The sequence below is a fragment of the Ovis aries genome, chromosome 5 (assembly GCF_016772045.2).
Source record: "Ovis aries strain OAR_USU_Benz2616 breed Rambouillet chromosome 5, ARS-UI_Ramb_v3.0, whole genome shotgun sequence".
Lineage (NCBI taxonomy): Eukaryota > Metazoa > Chordata > Mammalia > Artiodactyla > Bovidae > Ovis > Ovis aries.
In genome coordinates this window covers 11,802,520-11,821,264 of record NC_056058.1, presented here as the reverse complement: position 1 = coordinate 11,821,264, position 18,745 = coordinate 11,802,520, and the positions used below count along the sequence as shown (strand labels likewise).

Sequence of the window (18,745 nt, the reverse complement as noted above, 5' to 3'; positions counted from 1 at the left end):
TTCATATTTGGAACCAATTTGTTGTTCCATATCCAGTTCTAACTGTTGCTTCCTGACCCGCATACAGATTTCTCAAGAGGCAGGTTAGGTGGTCTGGTATTCCCATCTCTCTCAGAATTTTCCACAATTTATTGCAATCACACAGTCAAATGATTTGAGTATTAACCAAACTATCATAAAACTAATGGAAAGGAAGAAAACTTACACAAACATAGGCACAAAATTATATTAATTGTGGGTATATGTATGTGTGTGTGTGTGTGTGTATGTAAAAACTGTGTATCTATAGAGAAGAGACTGGTAGAAAATGAAAAGAACTGTGGACAGTGAAAAAAATCAAATTGACTAGAGTTTTTCTTAGTATATAGCTTCCCATCTTATCCCAGACTTACCTACTCAAAATCTCCAGGAGAAGAGTTTAATAATTTACTTTTTAAAAGCATTTATTTTATATCCTGCAACTTTACTATATTCATTGATTAGCTCTAGTAATTTTCTGGTGGAATCTTTAGGGTTTTCTATGTAGAGGATCATGCTATCTGCAAACAGTGAGAGTTTTACTTCTTCTTTTCTGATTTGAGTTCCTTTTATTTCTTTTTCTGCTCTGATTGCTGTGGCCAAAACTTCCAAAACTATGTTGAATAGTAGTGGTGAAAGTGGGCACCCTTGTCTTGTTCCTGACTTTAGGGGAAATGCTTTCAGTTTTTCACCATTGAGGATAATGTTCGCTGTGGGTTTGTCATATATAAGTTTTATTATGTTGAGGTATGTTCCTTCTATTCCTGCTTTCTGGAGAGTTTTTATCATAAATGGATGTTGAATTTTGTCAAAGGCTTTCTCTGCATCTATTGAGACAATCATATGGCTTTTATTTTTCAATTTGTTAATATGGTGTATTACATTGATTGATTTGTGGATATTGAAGAATCCTTGCATCCCTAGGATAAAGCTCACTTGGTCATGGCATATGATCTTTTTAATGTGTTGTTGGATTCTGACTGCTAGAATTTTGTTAAGGATTTTTGCATCTATGTTCATCAGTGATATTGGCCTGTAGTTTTCTTTTTTTGTGGCATCTTTGTCAGGTTTTGGTATTAGGGTGATGGTGGCCTCATAGAATGAGTTTGGAAATTTAGTCTCCTCTGCAATTCTATGGAAGAGTTTGAGTAGGATAGGTGTTAGCTCTTCTCTAAATTTTTGGTAAAGTTCAGCTGTGAAGCTGTCTGGACCTGGGCTTTTGTTTGCTGGAAGATTTCTGATTATAGTTCAAATTTCTGTACTTGTCATGGGTCTGTTAAGATTTTCTATTTCTTCCTGATTCAGTTTTGGAAAGTTGTACTTTTCTAAGAATTTGTCCATTTCTTCCACGTTGTCCATTTTATTGGCATATAATTGCTGATAGTAGTCTCTTATGATCCTTTGTATTTCTGTGTTGTCTGTTGTGATCTCTCCATTTTCATTTCTAACTGTATTGATTGGATTTTTCTCTCTTTGCTTCTTGATGAGTCTGGCTAATGGTTAGTTAATTTTATTTATCCTTTCAAAGAACCAGCTTTTGGCTTTGTTGATTTTTGCTATGGTCTCTTTTGTTTCTTTTGCATTTATTTCTGCCCTAATTTTTAAGATTTCTTTCCTTCCTAACGTTGCAGGATATAAAATCAACACACAGAAATCCCTTGCATTCCTATACACTAATAATGAGAAAATAGAAAGGCAAATTAAGGGAATAATTCCATTCTCCATTGGAACAAAAAGAATAAAATACTTAGGAATATATTTACGTAAAGAAACTAAAGACCTATATATAGAAAACTATAAAACATTGGTGAAAGAAATCAAAAAGGACACTAATAGATGGCGAAATATACCATGTTCATGTATTGGAAGCATCAATATAGTGAAAATGAGTATACTACCCAAAGCAACCTATAGATTCAATGCAATCCCTATCAAGCTACCAATGGTATTTTTCACAAAGCTAGAACAAATAATTTCACAATTTGTATGGAAATACAAAAAACTTTGAACAGCCAAAGCAATCTTGAGAAAGAAGAATGGAACTGGAGGAATCAACCTACCTGACTTCAGGCTCTACTACAAAGCCACAGTCATCAAGACAGTATGGTACTGGCACAAAGACAGAAATATAGATCAATGGAACAAAATAGAAAGCCCACAGATAAATCCACAAACCTATGGATACCTTATCTTTGACAAAGGAGGCAAGAATATACAATGGAGAAAAGAATCTCTTTCACAAGTGGTGCTGGGAAAACTGGTCAACCACTTGTAAAAGAATGAAAAGATCACTTTCTAACACCACACACGAAAATAAACTCAAAATGGATTAAAGATCTAAATGTAAGACCAGAAACTATAAAACTCCTAGAGGAGAACATAGGCAAAACACTCTCTGACATAAATCACAGTAGGATCCTCTATGACCCACCTCCCAGAATATTAGAAATAAAAGAAAAAATAAACAAATGGGACCTAATTAAAATTAAAAGCTTCTGCACAACAATGGAAACTATAAGCAAGGTGAAAAGACAGCCTTCAGAATGGGAGAAAATAATAGTAAATGAAGCAACTGACAAACAACTAATCTCAAAAATATACAAGCAACTCCTGCAGCTCAATTCCAGAAAAATAAACGACCCAATCAAAAAATGGGCCAAAGAACCAAATAGAAGAAGACATACAGATGGCTAACAAACACATGAAAAGATGCTCAACATCACTCATTATCAGAGAAATGCAAATCAAAACCACAATGAGGTACTATTTCTGGGGTACCATGGCTGCAATCCAAAAGTCTACAAGAAATAAATTCTGGAGGGGTGTGGAGAAAAGGGAACCCTCTTACACTGTTGGTGGGAATGCAAACTAGGACAGCCACTATGGAGAACAGTGTGGAGATTCCATAAGAAACGGGAAATAGAACTGCCTTATGTCCCAGCAATCCCACTGCTGGGCATACACACCAAGGAAACCAGAATTGAAAGAGACACGTGTGCCCCAATGTTCATCACAGCACTGTTTATAATAGCCAGGAAGCATAATAGCATGGAAGCAACCTAGATGTCCATCAGCAGATGAATGGATAAGAAAGCTGTGGTGCATATACACAATAGAGTATTACTCAGCCATTCAAAAGAATACATTTGAATCAGTTCTAATGAGGTCGATGAAACTGGAGCCTATCATACAGATTGAAGTAAGCCAGAAGGAAAAACACCAATACAGTATACTAACGCATATATATAGAATTTAGAAAGATGGTAACCGTAACGCTGTATGCGAGACAGCAAAAGAGACATAAATGTATAGTCTTTTGGACTCTGTGGGAGAGGGAGAGGGTGGGATGATTTGGGAGAATGGCATTGAAACATGTATAATATCATATAAGAAATGAATCGCCAGTCCAGGTTTGATGCAGGATACAGGATGCTTGGGGCTGGTGCACTGGGATGGCCCAGAGGAATGGTGTGGGGAGGAAGAGGGGTTCAGGATGGGGAACATGTGTACACCCGTGGTGGATTCATGTTGATGTATGACAAAAACCAATACAATATTGCTAAGTAATTGGCCTCCAATTAAAATAAATAAATTTATATTTTTAAAAATTTATTTGTTCATTTTTAATAGCCATTGCTGCAAAGGGCCATGTGTACATAATATGTGGAGGGGAAGGTGCAGGATCTCATGCTAGAAAAATAAAGATATATCTTTAAAATAATAAATTTTGATGTTTAACTGAGAGGTAACATTCAATGGCACGTGGAAGCTTTAAGAAATGGCAATTAGCAAACATGCAAAATTAACTGCTATAATTCAAACAAATGCATAAAATGAAAACAGGAAAGGGAGACAAACATTTTAAAGTGACAAATGTATTATCATTTGTAGATTAGATGTTGGAGGTGAAGATCTTTCAGATCTCTGAAGATGCAGCCTTGTGAGGGTCCTTCATCACTCATTTCAACAAATCCCCTAAAGCAGTTGTTTTCAAATTTTAGCCACCCATAGGATCCACTTGGGTGGCTTGTTAAACACAAGTAGCTAGGGCTGAACCTGGAGTTTCTGACTTAGCACCAACAAATCTAGGATGAAGGTCAAAAATGTGCTTGTCTAACAAGCTCCCAGCTGATGTTGATGCTGCTGGTCTGGAGACAAAACTATGAGAAACACTACTCTTCTTTGTGTCCCTAGGACTCTGTCTAATAAGTTTTCCCTCCATTGCTTACATCTCCCTCCTCTATCCCACCCCCAACCTTTACTTTGGTACCCTGCCTCTTTCGGATGATATCATGGAAACCCCTAGCTGTCTTGGTTGTTTTCCTATAGCACACATTTTCTTCCAGAAAATACAGGGAGATTATCCAAGAAGGGAATTCACACCATATGTCTGGGAAGCCCAAGATACTTTGCCTTGGGGACACAGAAAGCTTATTTCAAAAGTTTCCAGAACTTTGGTAGCTGAATTCTCAGGCTGTCTCATTAAATAAATTGGCTGTTTTCACTCTACTCTTTAAACAATTAAGCTCCCTTGGGGTAGAAGGAGAATAATAGAAAAGAAACTTTCTGCCACTGCTGTTTCCCAGAAGATCGTAGTAAAGAGAGGCAAATTTTTTGTTCCAATTATTCTTAATTTATCTGGCTATGCTCAAACATTTACAGTCAAGATTATTCCCCTGGAGATGAAAAAGCTTTCTTCATGAAGAAGTCTCCCAGGGCTCCTTAAGATTCTGCCCTAATTCTTGCTTCCCCTTTATGGGATTTGATTTCAAAGTTAGACGTTTCTCCCTCAGGGATGTGTTAATGCTGCAAGTTACCCAGTGGACTTGAATCTGGGAATCCCATTGTAACAGAAACAAAATGCTTTAGAAAGGTTCTGGTTTTATGAAAGGGAATGCAGCCATTAGTGATATTGCTACTGAGACATCAAACATTTTGACAAAAGGAAATATCCCTTAAAACTTTTTTGGCATGTGAGGCCACTGCAGACCTTAGGGAAGGCAGTTGTGATGGAGGTAGAAATACTCCTGATGAATTGGTTGAGAAGAGAGTGAATGTTGTGAAAATGGAAGTAACAAATACTGACCAAATTCTTTAAAAGTTTGGAGCGATACCCAAAGGGGAGTATGGGTCTATGAGTGTTTTATTTCCCTTGAAAGAAATGGGAATGTGGATGATTGGATATTATAATGGGTCATATGAGATCATATATCCAGATGAGGCTCTATAAATGAGAACTGAAGCATCATGGGTAGGGTTCATTCAAGCATGGGCTTCTATTTCTATTAATAACTCCTGAATCTCTCAGCAGGAACTTCTTCTGTCTGTATGATTAATTAACTTATACTGTCACTTGTGCAGATTAATGATGTCCAGACCAATACCACTTACCTCTCAGATAATAGCGGGGTGTTCTGAAGGCCGTCAACTCAAACTTTCCGAGATAACCTGACATTTTATCTTCCCCAAAATGTTGCTTTTTCTATGATCCCATCTCTTTGAAAGCATACACCATCAATTCTGGTACCCACAGAATTTTATTTTATTCCAGTGTTCTCAACCAGACTGATTTTGCTCTCTCTGGAACAACTGGCAAAATCAGTCTGGTTGAGAACACTGGAATAAACAGTTTCTGCTCATCACAACTCAGTGCTGGTATCTCACGAGTAGAGGCCAGGGATCCTGATAAACATCAGACAATATACAAGATAGACTCTATGACAAATATTAATAATATAGACCAAAAATGTCAGTATTATTGAGGTTGAGAAACCCTTGTCTATGTTGTTGAGGAAAAATATTAAAATTTTTATCTTGGAACTTCCCTAATTGTCCAGTGGTTAAGGCCACACTTTCACTGCAGGGGGCATGGGTCTGACCCCTAGTTGGGGAACTAAGATCTTGCAAACTGTGTGGTGTGGTCAAAAAATAAATAAAAATAAAATTTTCATCCAAAAAAAATCCTAAGTTCTATTATTTTATAATGATGTTGAAAATATTATCAGCCTCGATCTTTCTCCATTATTTTGTGCTACTTAATGCTTTTATTGTGATTACATTTACATAACATACATGTAAAAGAATGAAAGTAGAACATTCTTTAACACCATATACAAAAATAAACTCAAAATAGATTAAAGACCTAAATGTAAGATTGAATACTATAAAACTCTTAGAGGGAAACATAGAAGTGAAGTGAAGTGAAAGTCACTCAGTCATGTCCGACTCTTTGATCCCCTGGACTGTACAATCCATGAAATTCTCCAGGCCAGAATACTGGAGTGGGTAGCCTTTCCCATCAAACCCAGATCTCCCACATTGTAGGCAGATTCTGTACCAGCTGAGCCACAAGGGAAGCCCAAGAATACTGGAGTGGTTAGCCTATCCCTTCTCCAGTGGATCTTCCAGACCCAGGAATTGAACCAGGGTCTCCTGCATTGCACACAGATTCTTTACCAACTGAGCTATCAGGGAAGCCCAGAGGGAAACAAAGGCAGAATACTGTTTGAAATACATCACAGCAATATTTTTTTGGATCCATCTCTCCATGATAATCATTTTTATGTGTACAGTTCTATACACTTGGCATTAAGTATATTCACAGTGTTGAACAATAATTGCCATCATCCATCTCCAGATCTTTTTCACCTTTCCCAACTTGAAACTCTGGACCTGGTTAACACTAATCATATTTCCTCCCTTCTTCTATCCCCTGGAAACCACCATTCTATTTTTGCCTCTATGAATTTGACTACTCTCCATACTTCTTATATGTGGACTCATAGAATATATATCCATTTGAAATATCTCACTTTTGAGATATTTCTGAATCTCTGGTGTCCTCTTTTCTTCTCAAATTTGCTCCATTCTTAACTTCTATGTCTCAAAGGATGTGTGCTGTTGTGCTCAGCAGCTCAGTCGTGTCTGACTCTTTGCAGACTGGTCTATAATCAGCCCAGCACCCCTGTTGATGGGATTTACCAGGCAAGAATACTGGAGTGGGTTGCCACTTCCTTCTCCAAGGGATCTTCCTGACCCAGGGATCAAACCCTTCTTTATCACTGCACCACCTGGGAAACCCATCTTAATGAATTCAATTATATTTTTTCAGTTGTTCAGGCCCCAATCCTGGAGTCATTCTTGTCTTTTCTCTTTCTCTCACACATGTATCCTTCCTGGAAGCAGATCCTTTTAGTTCTGCCTTCAAAATACAATTCAACTGACTGCTTCCCAGTGCTTAACTGCTATCCTGCCCTTGGTCCTAGGTACCTATATCTCACCAGGCTTGCCTGCAGGTAAGTCCAAACAGGCTACCTTATACCCTACAACCCATGCTCAACCCAGAGCCAGAATGATATTTAAAATCTTGTCAGATCATGTTACATGTCTGTTCAAATCCCTGCAATGACTCCCCATCTCATTCAGAGTAAATGAAAGTGTGAGTCTTTCAGTGGCAGAGAAAGGCTCATAGATCAGCCCTGATACCTGTCCTCCTGTTCTACTGTGCTCCTCCTCAGTCACTCTGCTCCAGCTAACCCCTACCCCCACCCCCATGCAGTCTCCTACCTCAGGGTCTTTGTGTTAACCGTAACCTCTGCCTGGTGCACTCTCTCCCCAGATACCACTGGCCTAAGTCGTTTACCATCTTCACCTATATCCCTGCACCAACACCATACTATTGAGTCTTTTTTTTCCAGTTGTTTTTTTAAAATTTATTCATGTATTTTAATTGGATGATAATCACTTCACAATATTGTGATTGTTTTTGCCAAACATCAACATGAGTTGACCATAAGTATACATGCATTTCCCACCCATCCTAAACCCTGCTCCCACTTCCCTCCTCAGACCGCTGGCTTTGAGTGCCCTGCTTCATGCATCAAACTCACACTGGTCATCTATTTCACATGTGCGGTGCTGTGCTTAGTTGCTCAGGTGTGTCCAACTCTTTACTACCCCATGCATTGTAGTCCACTAGGATCCTCTGTCCATGGAGATTCTCCAGGCAAGAATATTGGAGCAGGTTGCCCTGCCCTCCTTCAGGGGATCTTCCCAACCCAGGGACCAAACCCAGGTCTCTCACATTGCAGGCATATTCTCTACCATATGAGCCACCAGAAAGTGAAAGTGAAGTCGCTCAGTCATGTCTGACTCTTCACGACCCCATGGACTGCAACCTACCAGGCTCCTCCACCCATGGGATTTTCCAGGCAGGAGTACTGGAGTGGGGTGCCATAGCCACCAGGGAAGCCCCTATTTTACAAAGGTAATGTACATGTTGGATGATTTAAGAATTGCACTATTGCTTCTTGATTGTTCCTCTTTTGTCTCTGCATCCCCTCCCTTTCCTAATTAACAACTGTTTGAACCTGCCCTTGGAATTCAGGGAAGATCTTGGAGGCTGAATGCAGCTTATTTCCTGTAATCAAAAAATTGTTGTTGTTGTTTTTGTTGCTTCATCCTAAGTCATGTCTCACTCTTGCGACCCCATGGCCTGTAGCCTGCCAGGCTCCTCTGTCCAAGGGGTTCTCCAGGCAAGAATACTGGAGTGGGTTGCCATTTCCTTCTCTAAGGGATCATCCAGACCCAGGGATCGAACCCATGTCTCCTGCCAATGCAGGCTGATTCTTTACTGTCTGAACCACCAGGGAAGTCATTTCTTTTGAAAAGTGGGGTGAATAAGAAAATATCTCAAAGAAGTGTTTTCAAGAAGATATAAAGTCACACGTGAGGAAACAAGCACAATCCTGATGTGAGAAACTCTTTGTTATGTCTATTGTATGATTTCTATCCCAATTCTTTTGGAGATAACAAGCCCACCACCAAATGAATGTGAAGAACATCAATGTTTGAGAGGCTAATTTGGGGACTACCAGGTCAGCACTTGATAAAGTGCTCTAAATCTGAAGTTAGAAATTGTTAGAATGGCTACAAGAAAGCATGTAAAACCATGAAATTTTATGGACAGCCTATAAAGAAAAATGTTTAAAAAAATTTACAGTAGAGAAACTAATATAACAGTAGAGAAACTAATAAACACAAAAACAGAAGTGGGGACTTATCGGCAGCCCAGTGGCAAGACTTCCCCTTCCTTGCAGGGGGTGCTTCTTTGTTACCTGGTCAGGGAGCTAAGATCCCACATGCCTCGTGGCCAAAAACCCGAAACATAAAAGCAGAAGCAATGTTGTAACAAATTCAATAAAGACTTTAAAAAATGGTCTACATAAAAAAAAAAAAAAAAAACACCTTAAAAGACAATCCCAAAAAAGTGAAGTCACAGGTGCTTTAAGAATAGAAGAAATGAGAATGTCTTTTAAGGGAGAAAAGGAGCCAGAAGATTTAAATCTACAACATTTGTCTTTGGGGTTCACAAAGTCCACTTAGGTCTGAGGTGAGTGACTTATCACGGACAAGGGGTGCCTAGACTCAGGAACCTTGCCAGGGCCCCCTTCACATCCTTGTTCCTCAGGCTATAGATGAAGGGGTTCATCATGGGAGTGATCACAGTGTACATCACTGAGGCAATGGAGCTTCTCTGGGAAGACTGGGTCACAGCAGAAGTAAGGTAACCCCCAGGCCTGTCCCATAGCACAAGGAGACCACAGAGCAGTGAGACCCACAGATGGAAAGTGCTTTGTACTTGCCTTCAGTGGCTGCTGCTGCTGCTGCTAAGTCACTTCAGTCGTGTCCGACTCTGTGCGGCCCCATAGACAGCAGCCCACCAGGCTCCCCCATCCCTGGGATTCTCCAGGCAGGAACAGTGGAGTGGGTTGCCATTTCCTTGGCCATCTTTATTAATGGACAGACAATCTGAGATTAAGAAAAGAGTATCCCAGTCAGAGGAAACATACACAGCAGGGCAGTGGCCACATACAAAGAGATGTTATTGAGAGGGTGTCTGAGCAGGCTGCCTTGAGAGTCTGAGTCAGTTCACAGAAGAAATATGGAATTTCAATTCCAAGAAAGTCAGCCACATCATCAGTAGTATATGAAACAGGGAGCTGAATAAAATGACAAACACATGAGAACCAGGAGACCATAGAAGTGGGGGTTCATGCTGACCGTGTAGTGCAGGGGGTAGCAGATGGTCACAAACCAGTCATAGGCCATCACGGTCAGGAGGAAATTGTCCATTCCAGCAAAAACTGTAAAGAAATACACCTGAGTGAAGCAGCCTATGTAGGAGATGTCTTTGCTCTGTGTCTGAATATTCACTAGCATCCTCGGGACAGTGGTGTAGGGAAAACAGATGTCAAGAAAGGACAGGTAGGAGAGGAAGAAGTACATGGGAGTGTGACATAATTAATTGGAGGTTAATTACTTGACAATACTGTGGTGGGTTTTGCCATACATTGACATGACCAGCCATGGGTGTACATATGTCCCCCATCCTGAGCCCCCCTCCCACCTCCCTTCCCATCCTATCCCTCTGGGTTGTCTCAGTGCACTGGCATAAAAGGGGATTATTAATGGTATTTATTCCATCGGACTGTTGACAGGGATAAATGAGTTTAAAGAAGAGTTCCTGACACGCTATGGAAACCTAAAGAAATCATGGCTCAATAAACTTTAAAAGTTGGGAAATAGAGCCTGCAGAGATGAAGGAAGTAAGGCAAGTACTTAGAATGAGACATCATATCACTTGGCATGAGAGAATAAGGGAAGGAGAGAAAAAAGGAAAGAGATAGAGATGATGACATTGATTCTGAAGCTTTCTGGGTTGGAGAACCAGCCCTTCAACACTTCTGGTTAACTTCTTGCCCTGCATTCTGTTTAAATATGCATGGATTTTCTGATAATCTTCCCTTTTCTATGGAAGTTGGTTTAACTGTGTTTATAAAACTTGCATTGAAGAGAACATTCACATGTATTTCTATAGGAAATGCATCCTCTTCCTATTGACGTAGCATCCTCATTGGTAGTTATTTTCAAAACATTCCTCCAGGAAGACAAGGCTGACACTGCAGTTAAGACGACAGTTTTATGAGGCAGACAGACATAGATTTGAGTTTTTGGAACTTCCCTGTAGCTCATACAGTAAAGAATCTGCTTGCAACGCAGGAGAGCCAGGTTTGATCCCTGGGTCGGGAAGATCCCCTGGAGAAGGAAAAGGCAACTCACTCCAGTATTCTTGCCTAGAGAATCCCATGGACAGAGGAGCCTGGTAGGCTACGTCCATGGGCTCTCAAGGAGCCGGACACAACTGAGCGACTGAGCACATCTATCTCTTCTTAGCTGTGACTGAAGGGCTATATGATCCATCTGAGCTCTTAGTCAAGAGGGTTATAATGATGCAATGCCATAATGAATGTAAAAAGACTGGCGCGTGGTAGGTGTCCAATAAAAGATATTACTATTATGATTTACGTACTTCTCTAGCAACCCACTCCAGTACTCTTCCCTGGAAAATCCCATGGACAGAGGAGCCTGGTAGACTACAGTCCATGGCGTTGCAAAGAGTCGGACATGACTGAGGGACTTCACTTTCACTTGACTTCACTTTCTAACGACATAGTTTTTAATTTAGCAGCCCATCTCTCATCTCCAGATTCAGTATTCTTCCCTGATCTCCCTCTTACTTTGAGGAAAACAAAAGGACTAGAGAAAAACACAACTGATCTGATCATTACAGATCAGAAAGGATACATTACCTCCTTTGTTTTTCCACTTGAGGTTTCTATTAATGAAGATACTGCTGATATATTTCAAACCCAACTAACATTTCAAACCCAACTAACATTGTTAATGGACAAGCTCTTGGCACAACTTCTCGCAGTGGTCCAGAAGCTTTGAACCTCCCTCAGGTTTCTCCACCTCATGAACAGAAATAAAATGAGATCTTTGTCAACAGGAAGAGATTCACAGACCTAGAGAATGAACTTATGGTTGCCGGGATGGAAGGCTGAGGGGGAAGAATAGTTAGGGAATTTGGGATGGACATGTACACACAGCTATATTTAAAATGGATAACCAGCAAGTACCTATTGTAGAGCACATGGAACTCTGCTCAAGGTTATGTTGCAGCCTAGAGGGGACGGCGTTTGGGGGAGAATGGATACATGTATATGTATGGCTGAGGTCCTTTCCAAAGAAAGGCAATGCCAAAGAATGTTCAAACTACTACAGAACTGTACTCATCTCACATGCTACCAAAGTAATGCTCAAAATTCTCCAAGCCAGGCTTCAACATGAACTTCCAGATGTTCAAGCTGGATTTAGAAAAGGCAGAGGAACTAGATATCAAGTTGTCAACATCCGTTGGATTATAGAAAAAGCAAGAGAATTCTAGAAAATCCACTGCTGCTTCATTGACTATGCTAAAGCCTTTGACTGTGTGGATCACAATAAACTGTGAAAATTCTGAAAGAGATGGGAATACCATGCAACCTGACCCGCCTCCTGAGAAATCTGTATGCAGTTCAAGAAGCAACAGTTAGAACTGGACATGGAACAACAGATTGGTTCCAAATTGGAAAAGGAGTACATCAAGGCTGTGTATTGTCACCCTGCTTATTTAACTTCTATGCAGAGTATATCATGCAAAATGCCAAGCTGGATGAAGCACAAGCTGGAATCGAGATTGCAGGGAGAAATATCAAATAGGCAAATGACTCCACCCTCATGGCAGAAAGCAAAGAAGAACTAAAGAGTCTCTTGATGAAAGTAAAAGAGGAGAATGAAAAAAATTGGTGTAAAACTCAACATTCAAAAAACTAAGATTGTGGCATCCAGTCCCATCAGTTCCTGGAAAATAGATGGGGAAACAGTGATAGAGTTTATTTTGGGGGGGCTCCAAAATCACTGGAGATGGTGACGGCAGCCATGAAATTAAGACGCTTGCTCCTTGGAAGAAAAGCTATGACCAACCTAGACAGCATGTTAAAAAGCAGAGACATTACTTTGCCAACAAAGGTCCATCTAGTCAAAGCTATGGTTTTTCCAGTAGTCGCGTATCGATGTGAGAGTTGGACTATAAAGAAAGCTGAGCACCGAAGAATTGATGCTTTTGAACCGTGGTATTGGAGAAGACTCTCGAGAATCCCTTGGACTGCAAGGAGATCAAACCAGTCAATCCTAAAGGAAATCAGTCCTGAATATTCATTGGAAGGACTGATGCTATAGCTGAAGCTCCAATGCTTTGGCCACTTGATGTGAAGAACTGACTCATTGGAAAAGACCCTGATGCTGGGAAAGATTGAAGGCAGGAGGAGAAGGGGACGACAGAGGATGACATGATTGGATGGCATCACCGACCCGATGGACATGAGTTTGAGCAAGCTCTGGGAGTTGGTGATGGACAGGGAAGCCTGGTGTGCTACAGTCCATGGGGTCACAAACAGTCAGATACAACTAAGCGACTTAACTGAACTAAACTGAGTCCCTTCACTGTTCATCTGAAATTTTACAAGCATTGTTAATTGGCTATGTGTGTTAAGTTGCTTCAGTCATGTCTGACTCTTTGCAACCCTCTAGAATGTAGCCCAGCAGTATCTTCTGTCCATAGGATTTCCCAGGGAAGGGTCCTGGCATGGGATGCCATTTCCTACTTCAGGGGATCTTCCTGACCCAGGAATCAAACCTGCATCTCTTTTGTCTCCTGCATTGGCAGATGGGTTCTTTACCACTAGCGCCACCTGGGAAGCCCAATAGCTCAATATAAAATTAAAAGTTTTTTAAAAAAGAAAAAAAATAAGGAAAAAAAAAAGAGAGATTTTGTCAAGACCCTGTGGTATAAAGATAAATAAGAATTAATCTCAAAAATATACAAGCAGCTCCTGCAGCTCAATTCCAGAAAAATAAGCGACCCAATAAAAAAATGGGCCAGAGAGGGAAAGATGGCGGAGGAATAGGACGGGAAGATCACGTTCTCTCTCACAAATTCCTCAAAAGAACATTTCAACGCCGAGCAAACTCCGCAAAACAACTTCTGTAGGCTGGCAGAGGACATCAGGCAACCAGAAAAGCAGACCATTGTCTTCAAAAACAGGTAGGAAAAAATATAAAAGACGAAAAAGGAGACAAAGGAGGTGGGGAGGGAGCTCCGTCCCGGGAAGGGAAGCCCGTCCCGGGAAGGGAATTTTAAGAAGAGAGGTTTCCAAACACCAGGAAACACTCTCCCTGCCGAGTCTGTGGCGAGCCTTGGAAACACAGAGGGCAACACAACAGGAAGGAAAAATAGATAAATAATTAAAACCAAGAGATTACAAGCCCACCAGTAACTCCCCCAGCGGAAAAGCAGCACAGACGCCTGCATCCGCCATTGGGAAGTGGGGGCAGGGCAGGGACGCGCAGGAGGCGCGGGCTGCAGTGCTTTGCAAGAATCGGGCAGGAACGCCCCACGCTCCACCAGAACGATCTAACTTGGGCTAGCAACCCAGACTGTGGGATAGCTACCACGCGAAAAGCTCGAACATAAGACACCGCCAGGACCCAGCACAGAACAAAGGACGGAAAAAGCCAGCTGCAGACCATTCCCCACCGGGGACAGGCAGCCAGAGCCGTAAGGACTGGAAAGGGGCAATTGCAGACCCAGAGAGACTTTACTTACCTAACTGCAAGCAGGCTCCTTTGCTAAGACTTCTGGGGGTGCTGGACAGTCACAGTCTGCCTCACGGCGTGCGCCAGCGGTCCACCCAGAGAGCTGAGCAGCAGCGGCGGAAAAGGTGACAAGCCGCGGCAATTGCGCTCGCCAAACTCCTGAGCTACTCGGACCTGGGAAGGGCACAAAGCGCAGTCCCAGCTGCATTTGTGCCTCTGAGGGCTGCCTGAGGGCCGAACCTGAGCGGCTTGGACCGGGGAAGTGCACGCAGCCTAGGGCCGGCCCCAGACGGTTCCCGGCTGAGCATCGTAGAGCCGGAGCGGTTTGTGCACCGCGAGAAAGGACAGGTCAAGCAGGGCAGAGATACTGTGTACACACGACAGTGCTATTTGTTTGCAGCATCCCCCCTCCCCACAGCGCAACTGAACTAGTGAGCCTAAAAACCAGCAAACAGAAGAAGTTAAACAGAGGGAACCACCTTGGAAGTGAGCCCACATGGCCCATAACATCAGAGAAGAGCCAGATATATTTTTAATTTTTTAATATTTTTAAAATCATTCTTTTTTTGTGTGTGTGTGCCTTTTGCATTTTTTTCCTTTTTTTTCCGAGCTTTTTTTTAATTGTTAAATCTTCTATTTCTCCTCTAATTTTTATTTCTATAACCTAGTATTACTATTTTTAAAAAAAAAAGACTTTTTTTTTTTTTAAGGCAAACACCATATATACTCTTTGGATGGTTGTTGGTGTTTTGTTTTGTTTTTTGTTTGTTTTTAATAATTCTTTTTTTCTTTCTTCCTTTTTCCTTCTGCTTTTCTTTAATATTGTATCTTTGAAAATCCAACCTCTACTCCAGATTTTTAATCTTTGTTGTCAATTTTGTACATTTAAAAACCCAAACTTCACTACCCAAGTTTACCTGAGAGCAAGATTACTGGCTTGTCCACTCTCTCCTCCTCTGGCCTCTCCTTTTTCTCCACCAGGTGGCCTCTGTCTCTTTTCTCCCCCATCTCTTCTCTATCCAACTCTGTGAATCTCTGTGTGTTCCAGACGGTAGAGAACACCTAAGGAACTGGTTACTGGCAGGATTTGTCTCTCTCCTACTCATTCCTCTCTCTTATCCTCCTGGTCACCTCTGTCTACTTCCTCCCTCTCCTCTTCCCCGTATAACTCTGTAAATACCTCTGAGCGGTCCAGACTATAGAGTGCACATAAGGAAGTGACTACTGGCTAGCTTGCTCTCTCCTCTCTTGATCTCACCGCATCTCATTCCAGTTACCTCTAACTACCCCCTCCATCTTCTCTTCTCCTTGTAACTTAGTGAACCTCTCTGAGTGTCCCTCAAGGTGAAGAAACTTTTCATCTTTAACCTAGATGTTTTATCATCAGTGCTGTATAGATGGAGAAGTCTAGAGGCTACTGTGAAAATAAAACTGAAAACCAGAAGCAGGAAGCTTAAACCCAAAGCCTGAAAACATTAGAGAACTCTTGAATTCAGGGAACATTAAGCAATAGGAGCTCATCAAAAGCCTTCATACCTACACTGAAACCAAGCTCCACCCAAGGGCCAACAAGTTCCAAAACAAGACATACCACGCAAATTCTCCAGCAACACAGGAACACTCCCCTGAGCCTCAATATACAGGCAGCTCAAAATTATCCCAATACCTTTGATGTCTCATAACCCATTACGGGTCACTCCACTGCACTCCAGAGAGAAGAAACCCAGCTCCACCCACCAAAACTCCAACACAAGCCTCCCTAACCAGGAAACCTTGACAAGCCACTGATAGAACCCCACCCAAAGTGAGGAAGCTCCATAATAAAGAGAACTCCACAAATTATCAGAATATAAAAGGCCACCCCAAACGCAGCAATATAACCAAGATGAAGAGACAGAGGAATACTCAGCAGGTAAAGGAACAGGAGAGTTGCCCACCAAATCAAACAAAAGAGGAAGAAGTAGGGAATCTACCGGAGAAGGAATTCTGAATATTGATAGTGAAAATGATCCAAAATCTTGAAATCAAAATGGAAACACAGATAAATAGCCTAGAGACAAGGATTGAGAAGATGCAAGAAAGGTTTAACAAGGACCTAGAAGAAATAAAAAAGAGTCAAAATATAATGAATAACACAATAAATGAGATCAGAAACACTCTGGAGGCAACAAATAGCAGAATAACAGAGGCAGAAGATAGGATTAGTGAAATAGAAGATAGAATGGTAGAAATAAATGAATCAGAGAGGAAAAAAGAAAAACGAATTAAAAGAAATGAGGACAATCTCAGAGACCTCCAGGACAATATGAAACGCTCCAACATTCGAATTATAGGAGTCCCAGAAGAAGAAGACAGAAAGAAAGATCATGAGAAAATCCTTGAGGAGATAATAGTTGAAAACTTCCCTAAAATGGGGAAGGAAATAATCACCCAAGTCCAAGAAACACAGAGAGTCCCAAATAGGATAAACCCAAGGCGAAACACCCCAAGACACATATTAATCAAATTAACAAAGATGAAACACAAAGAACAAATATTAAAAGCAGCAAGGGAAAAACAACAAATAACACACAAGGGGATTCCCATAAGGATAACAGCTGATCTGTCAATAGAAACTCTTCAGGCCAGGAGGGAATGGCAAGACATACTTAAAGTGATGAAAGACAATAACCTACAGCCCAGATTACTGTACCCAGCAAGGATTTCATTCAAATACGAAGGAGAAATCAAAAGCTTTACAGACAAGCAAAAGCTGAGAGAATTCAGCACCACCAAACCAGCTCTCCAACAAATTCTAAAGGATATCCTCTAGACAGGAAACACGAAAAGGGTGTATAAACCCGAACCCAAAACAATAAAGTAAATGGCAACAGGATCATACTTATCAATAATTACCTTAAACGTAAATGGGTTGAATGTCCCAACCAAAAGACAAAGACTGGCCGAATGGATACAAAAACAAGACCCCTCTATATGCTGCTTACAAGAGACCCACCTCAAAACAAGGGACACATACAGACTGAAAGTGAAGGGCTGGAAAAAGATATACCACGCGAATAGAGACCAAAAGAAAGCAGGAGTGGCAATACTCATATCCGATAAAATAGACTTTAAAACAAAGGCTGTGAAAAGAGACAAAGAAGGCCACTACATAATGATCAAAGGAACAATCCAAGAAGAAGATATAACAATTATAAATATATATGCACCCAATATAGGAGCACCGCAATATGTAAGACAAATGCTAACAAGTATGAAAGGGGAAATCAACAATAACACAATAATAGTGGGAGACTTTAATACCCCACTCACACCTATGGACAGATCAACTAAACAGAAAATTAACAAAGAAACGCAAACTTTAAATGATACATTAGATCAGTTAGACCTAATTGATATCTATAGGACATTTCACCCCAAAACAACAAATTTCACCTTTTTTTCAAGTGCTCATGGAACCTTCTCCAGGATAGATCACATCCTGGGCCATAAATCTAAACTTGATAAATTCAAAAAATCGAAATCATTCCAAGCATCTTTTCTGACCATAATGCATTAAGATTAGATCTCAATTACAGGAGAAAAACTATTAAAAATTCCAACATATGGAGGTTGAACAACACGCTTCTGAATAACCAACAAATCACAGAAGAAATCAAAAAAGAAATCAAAATATGCATAGAAACTAATGAAAATGAAAACAGAACAACCCAAAACCTGTGGGACACTATAAAAGCAGTGCTAAGAGGAAAGTTCATAGCAATACAGGCATACCTCAAGAAACAAGAAAAAGTCAAATAAATAACCTAACTCTACAACTAAAGCAACTAGAAAAGGAAGAGTTGGAGAACCCCAGAGTGAGTAGAAGGAAAGAAATCTTAAAAATTAGGGCAGAAATAAATGCAAAAGAAACAAAAGAGACCATAGCAAAAATCAACAAAGCCAAAAGCTGGTTCTTTGAAAGGATAAATAAAATTGACAAACCATTAGCCAGACTCATCAAGAAGCAAAGAGAGAAAAATCAAATCAATAAAATTAGAAATGAAAATGGAGAGATCACAACAGACAACACCGAAATACAAAGGATCATAAGAGACTACTATCAGCAGTTGTATGCCAATAAAATGGACAACGTGGAAGAAATGGACAAATTCTTAGAAAAGTACAATTTTCCAAAACTGAACCAGGA

At 40.7% G+C, this 18,745-nt stretch overlaps 1 pseudogene; it reads right to left on the bottom strand.

The window, feature by feature from the left end:
* Window positions 1-9,335: 9,335 nt before the first annotated feature.
* On the bottom strand, window positions 9,336-10,317 carry LOC114114798 (olfactory receptor 7D4-like; annotated as a pseudogene).
* Window positions 10,318-18,745: the final 8,428 nt, after the last annotated feature.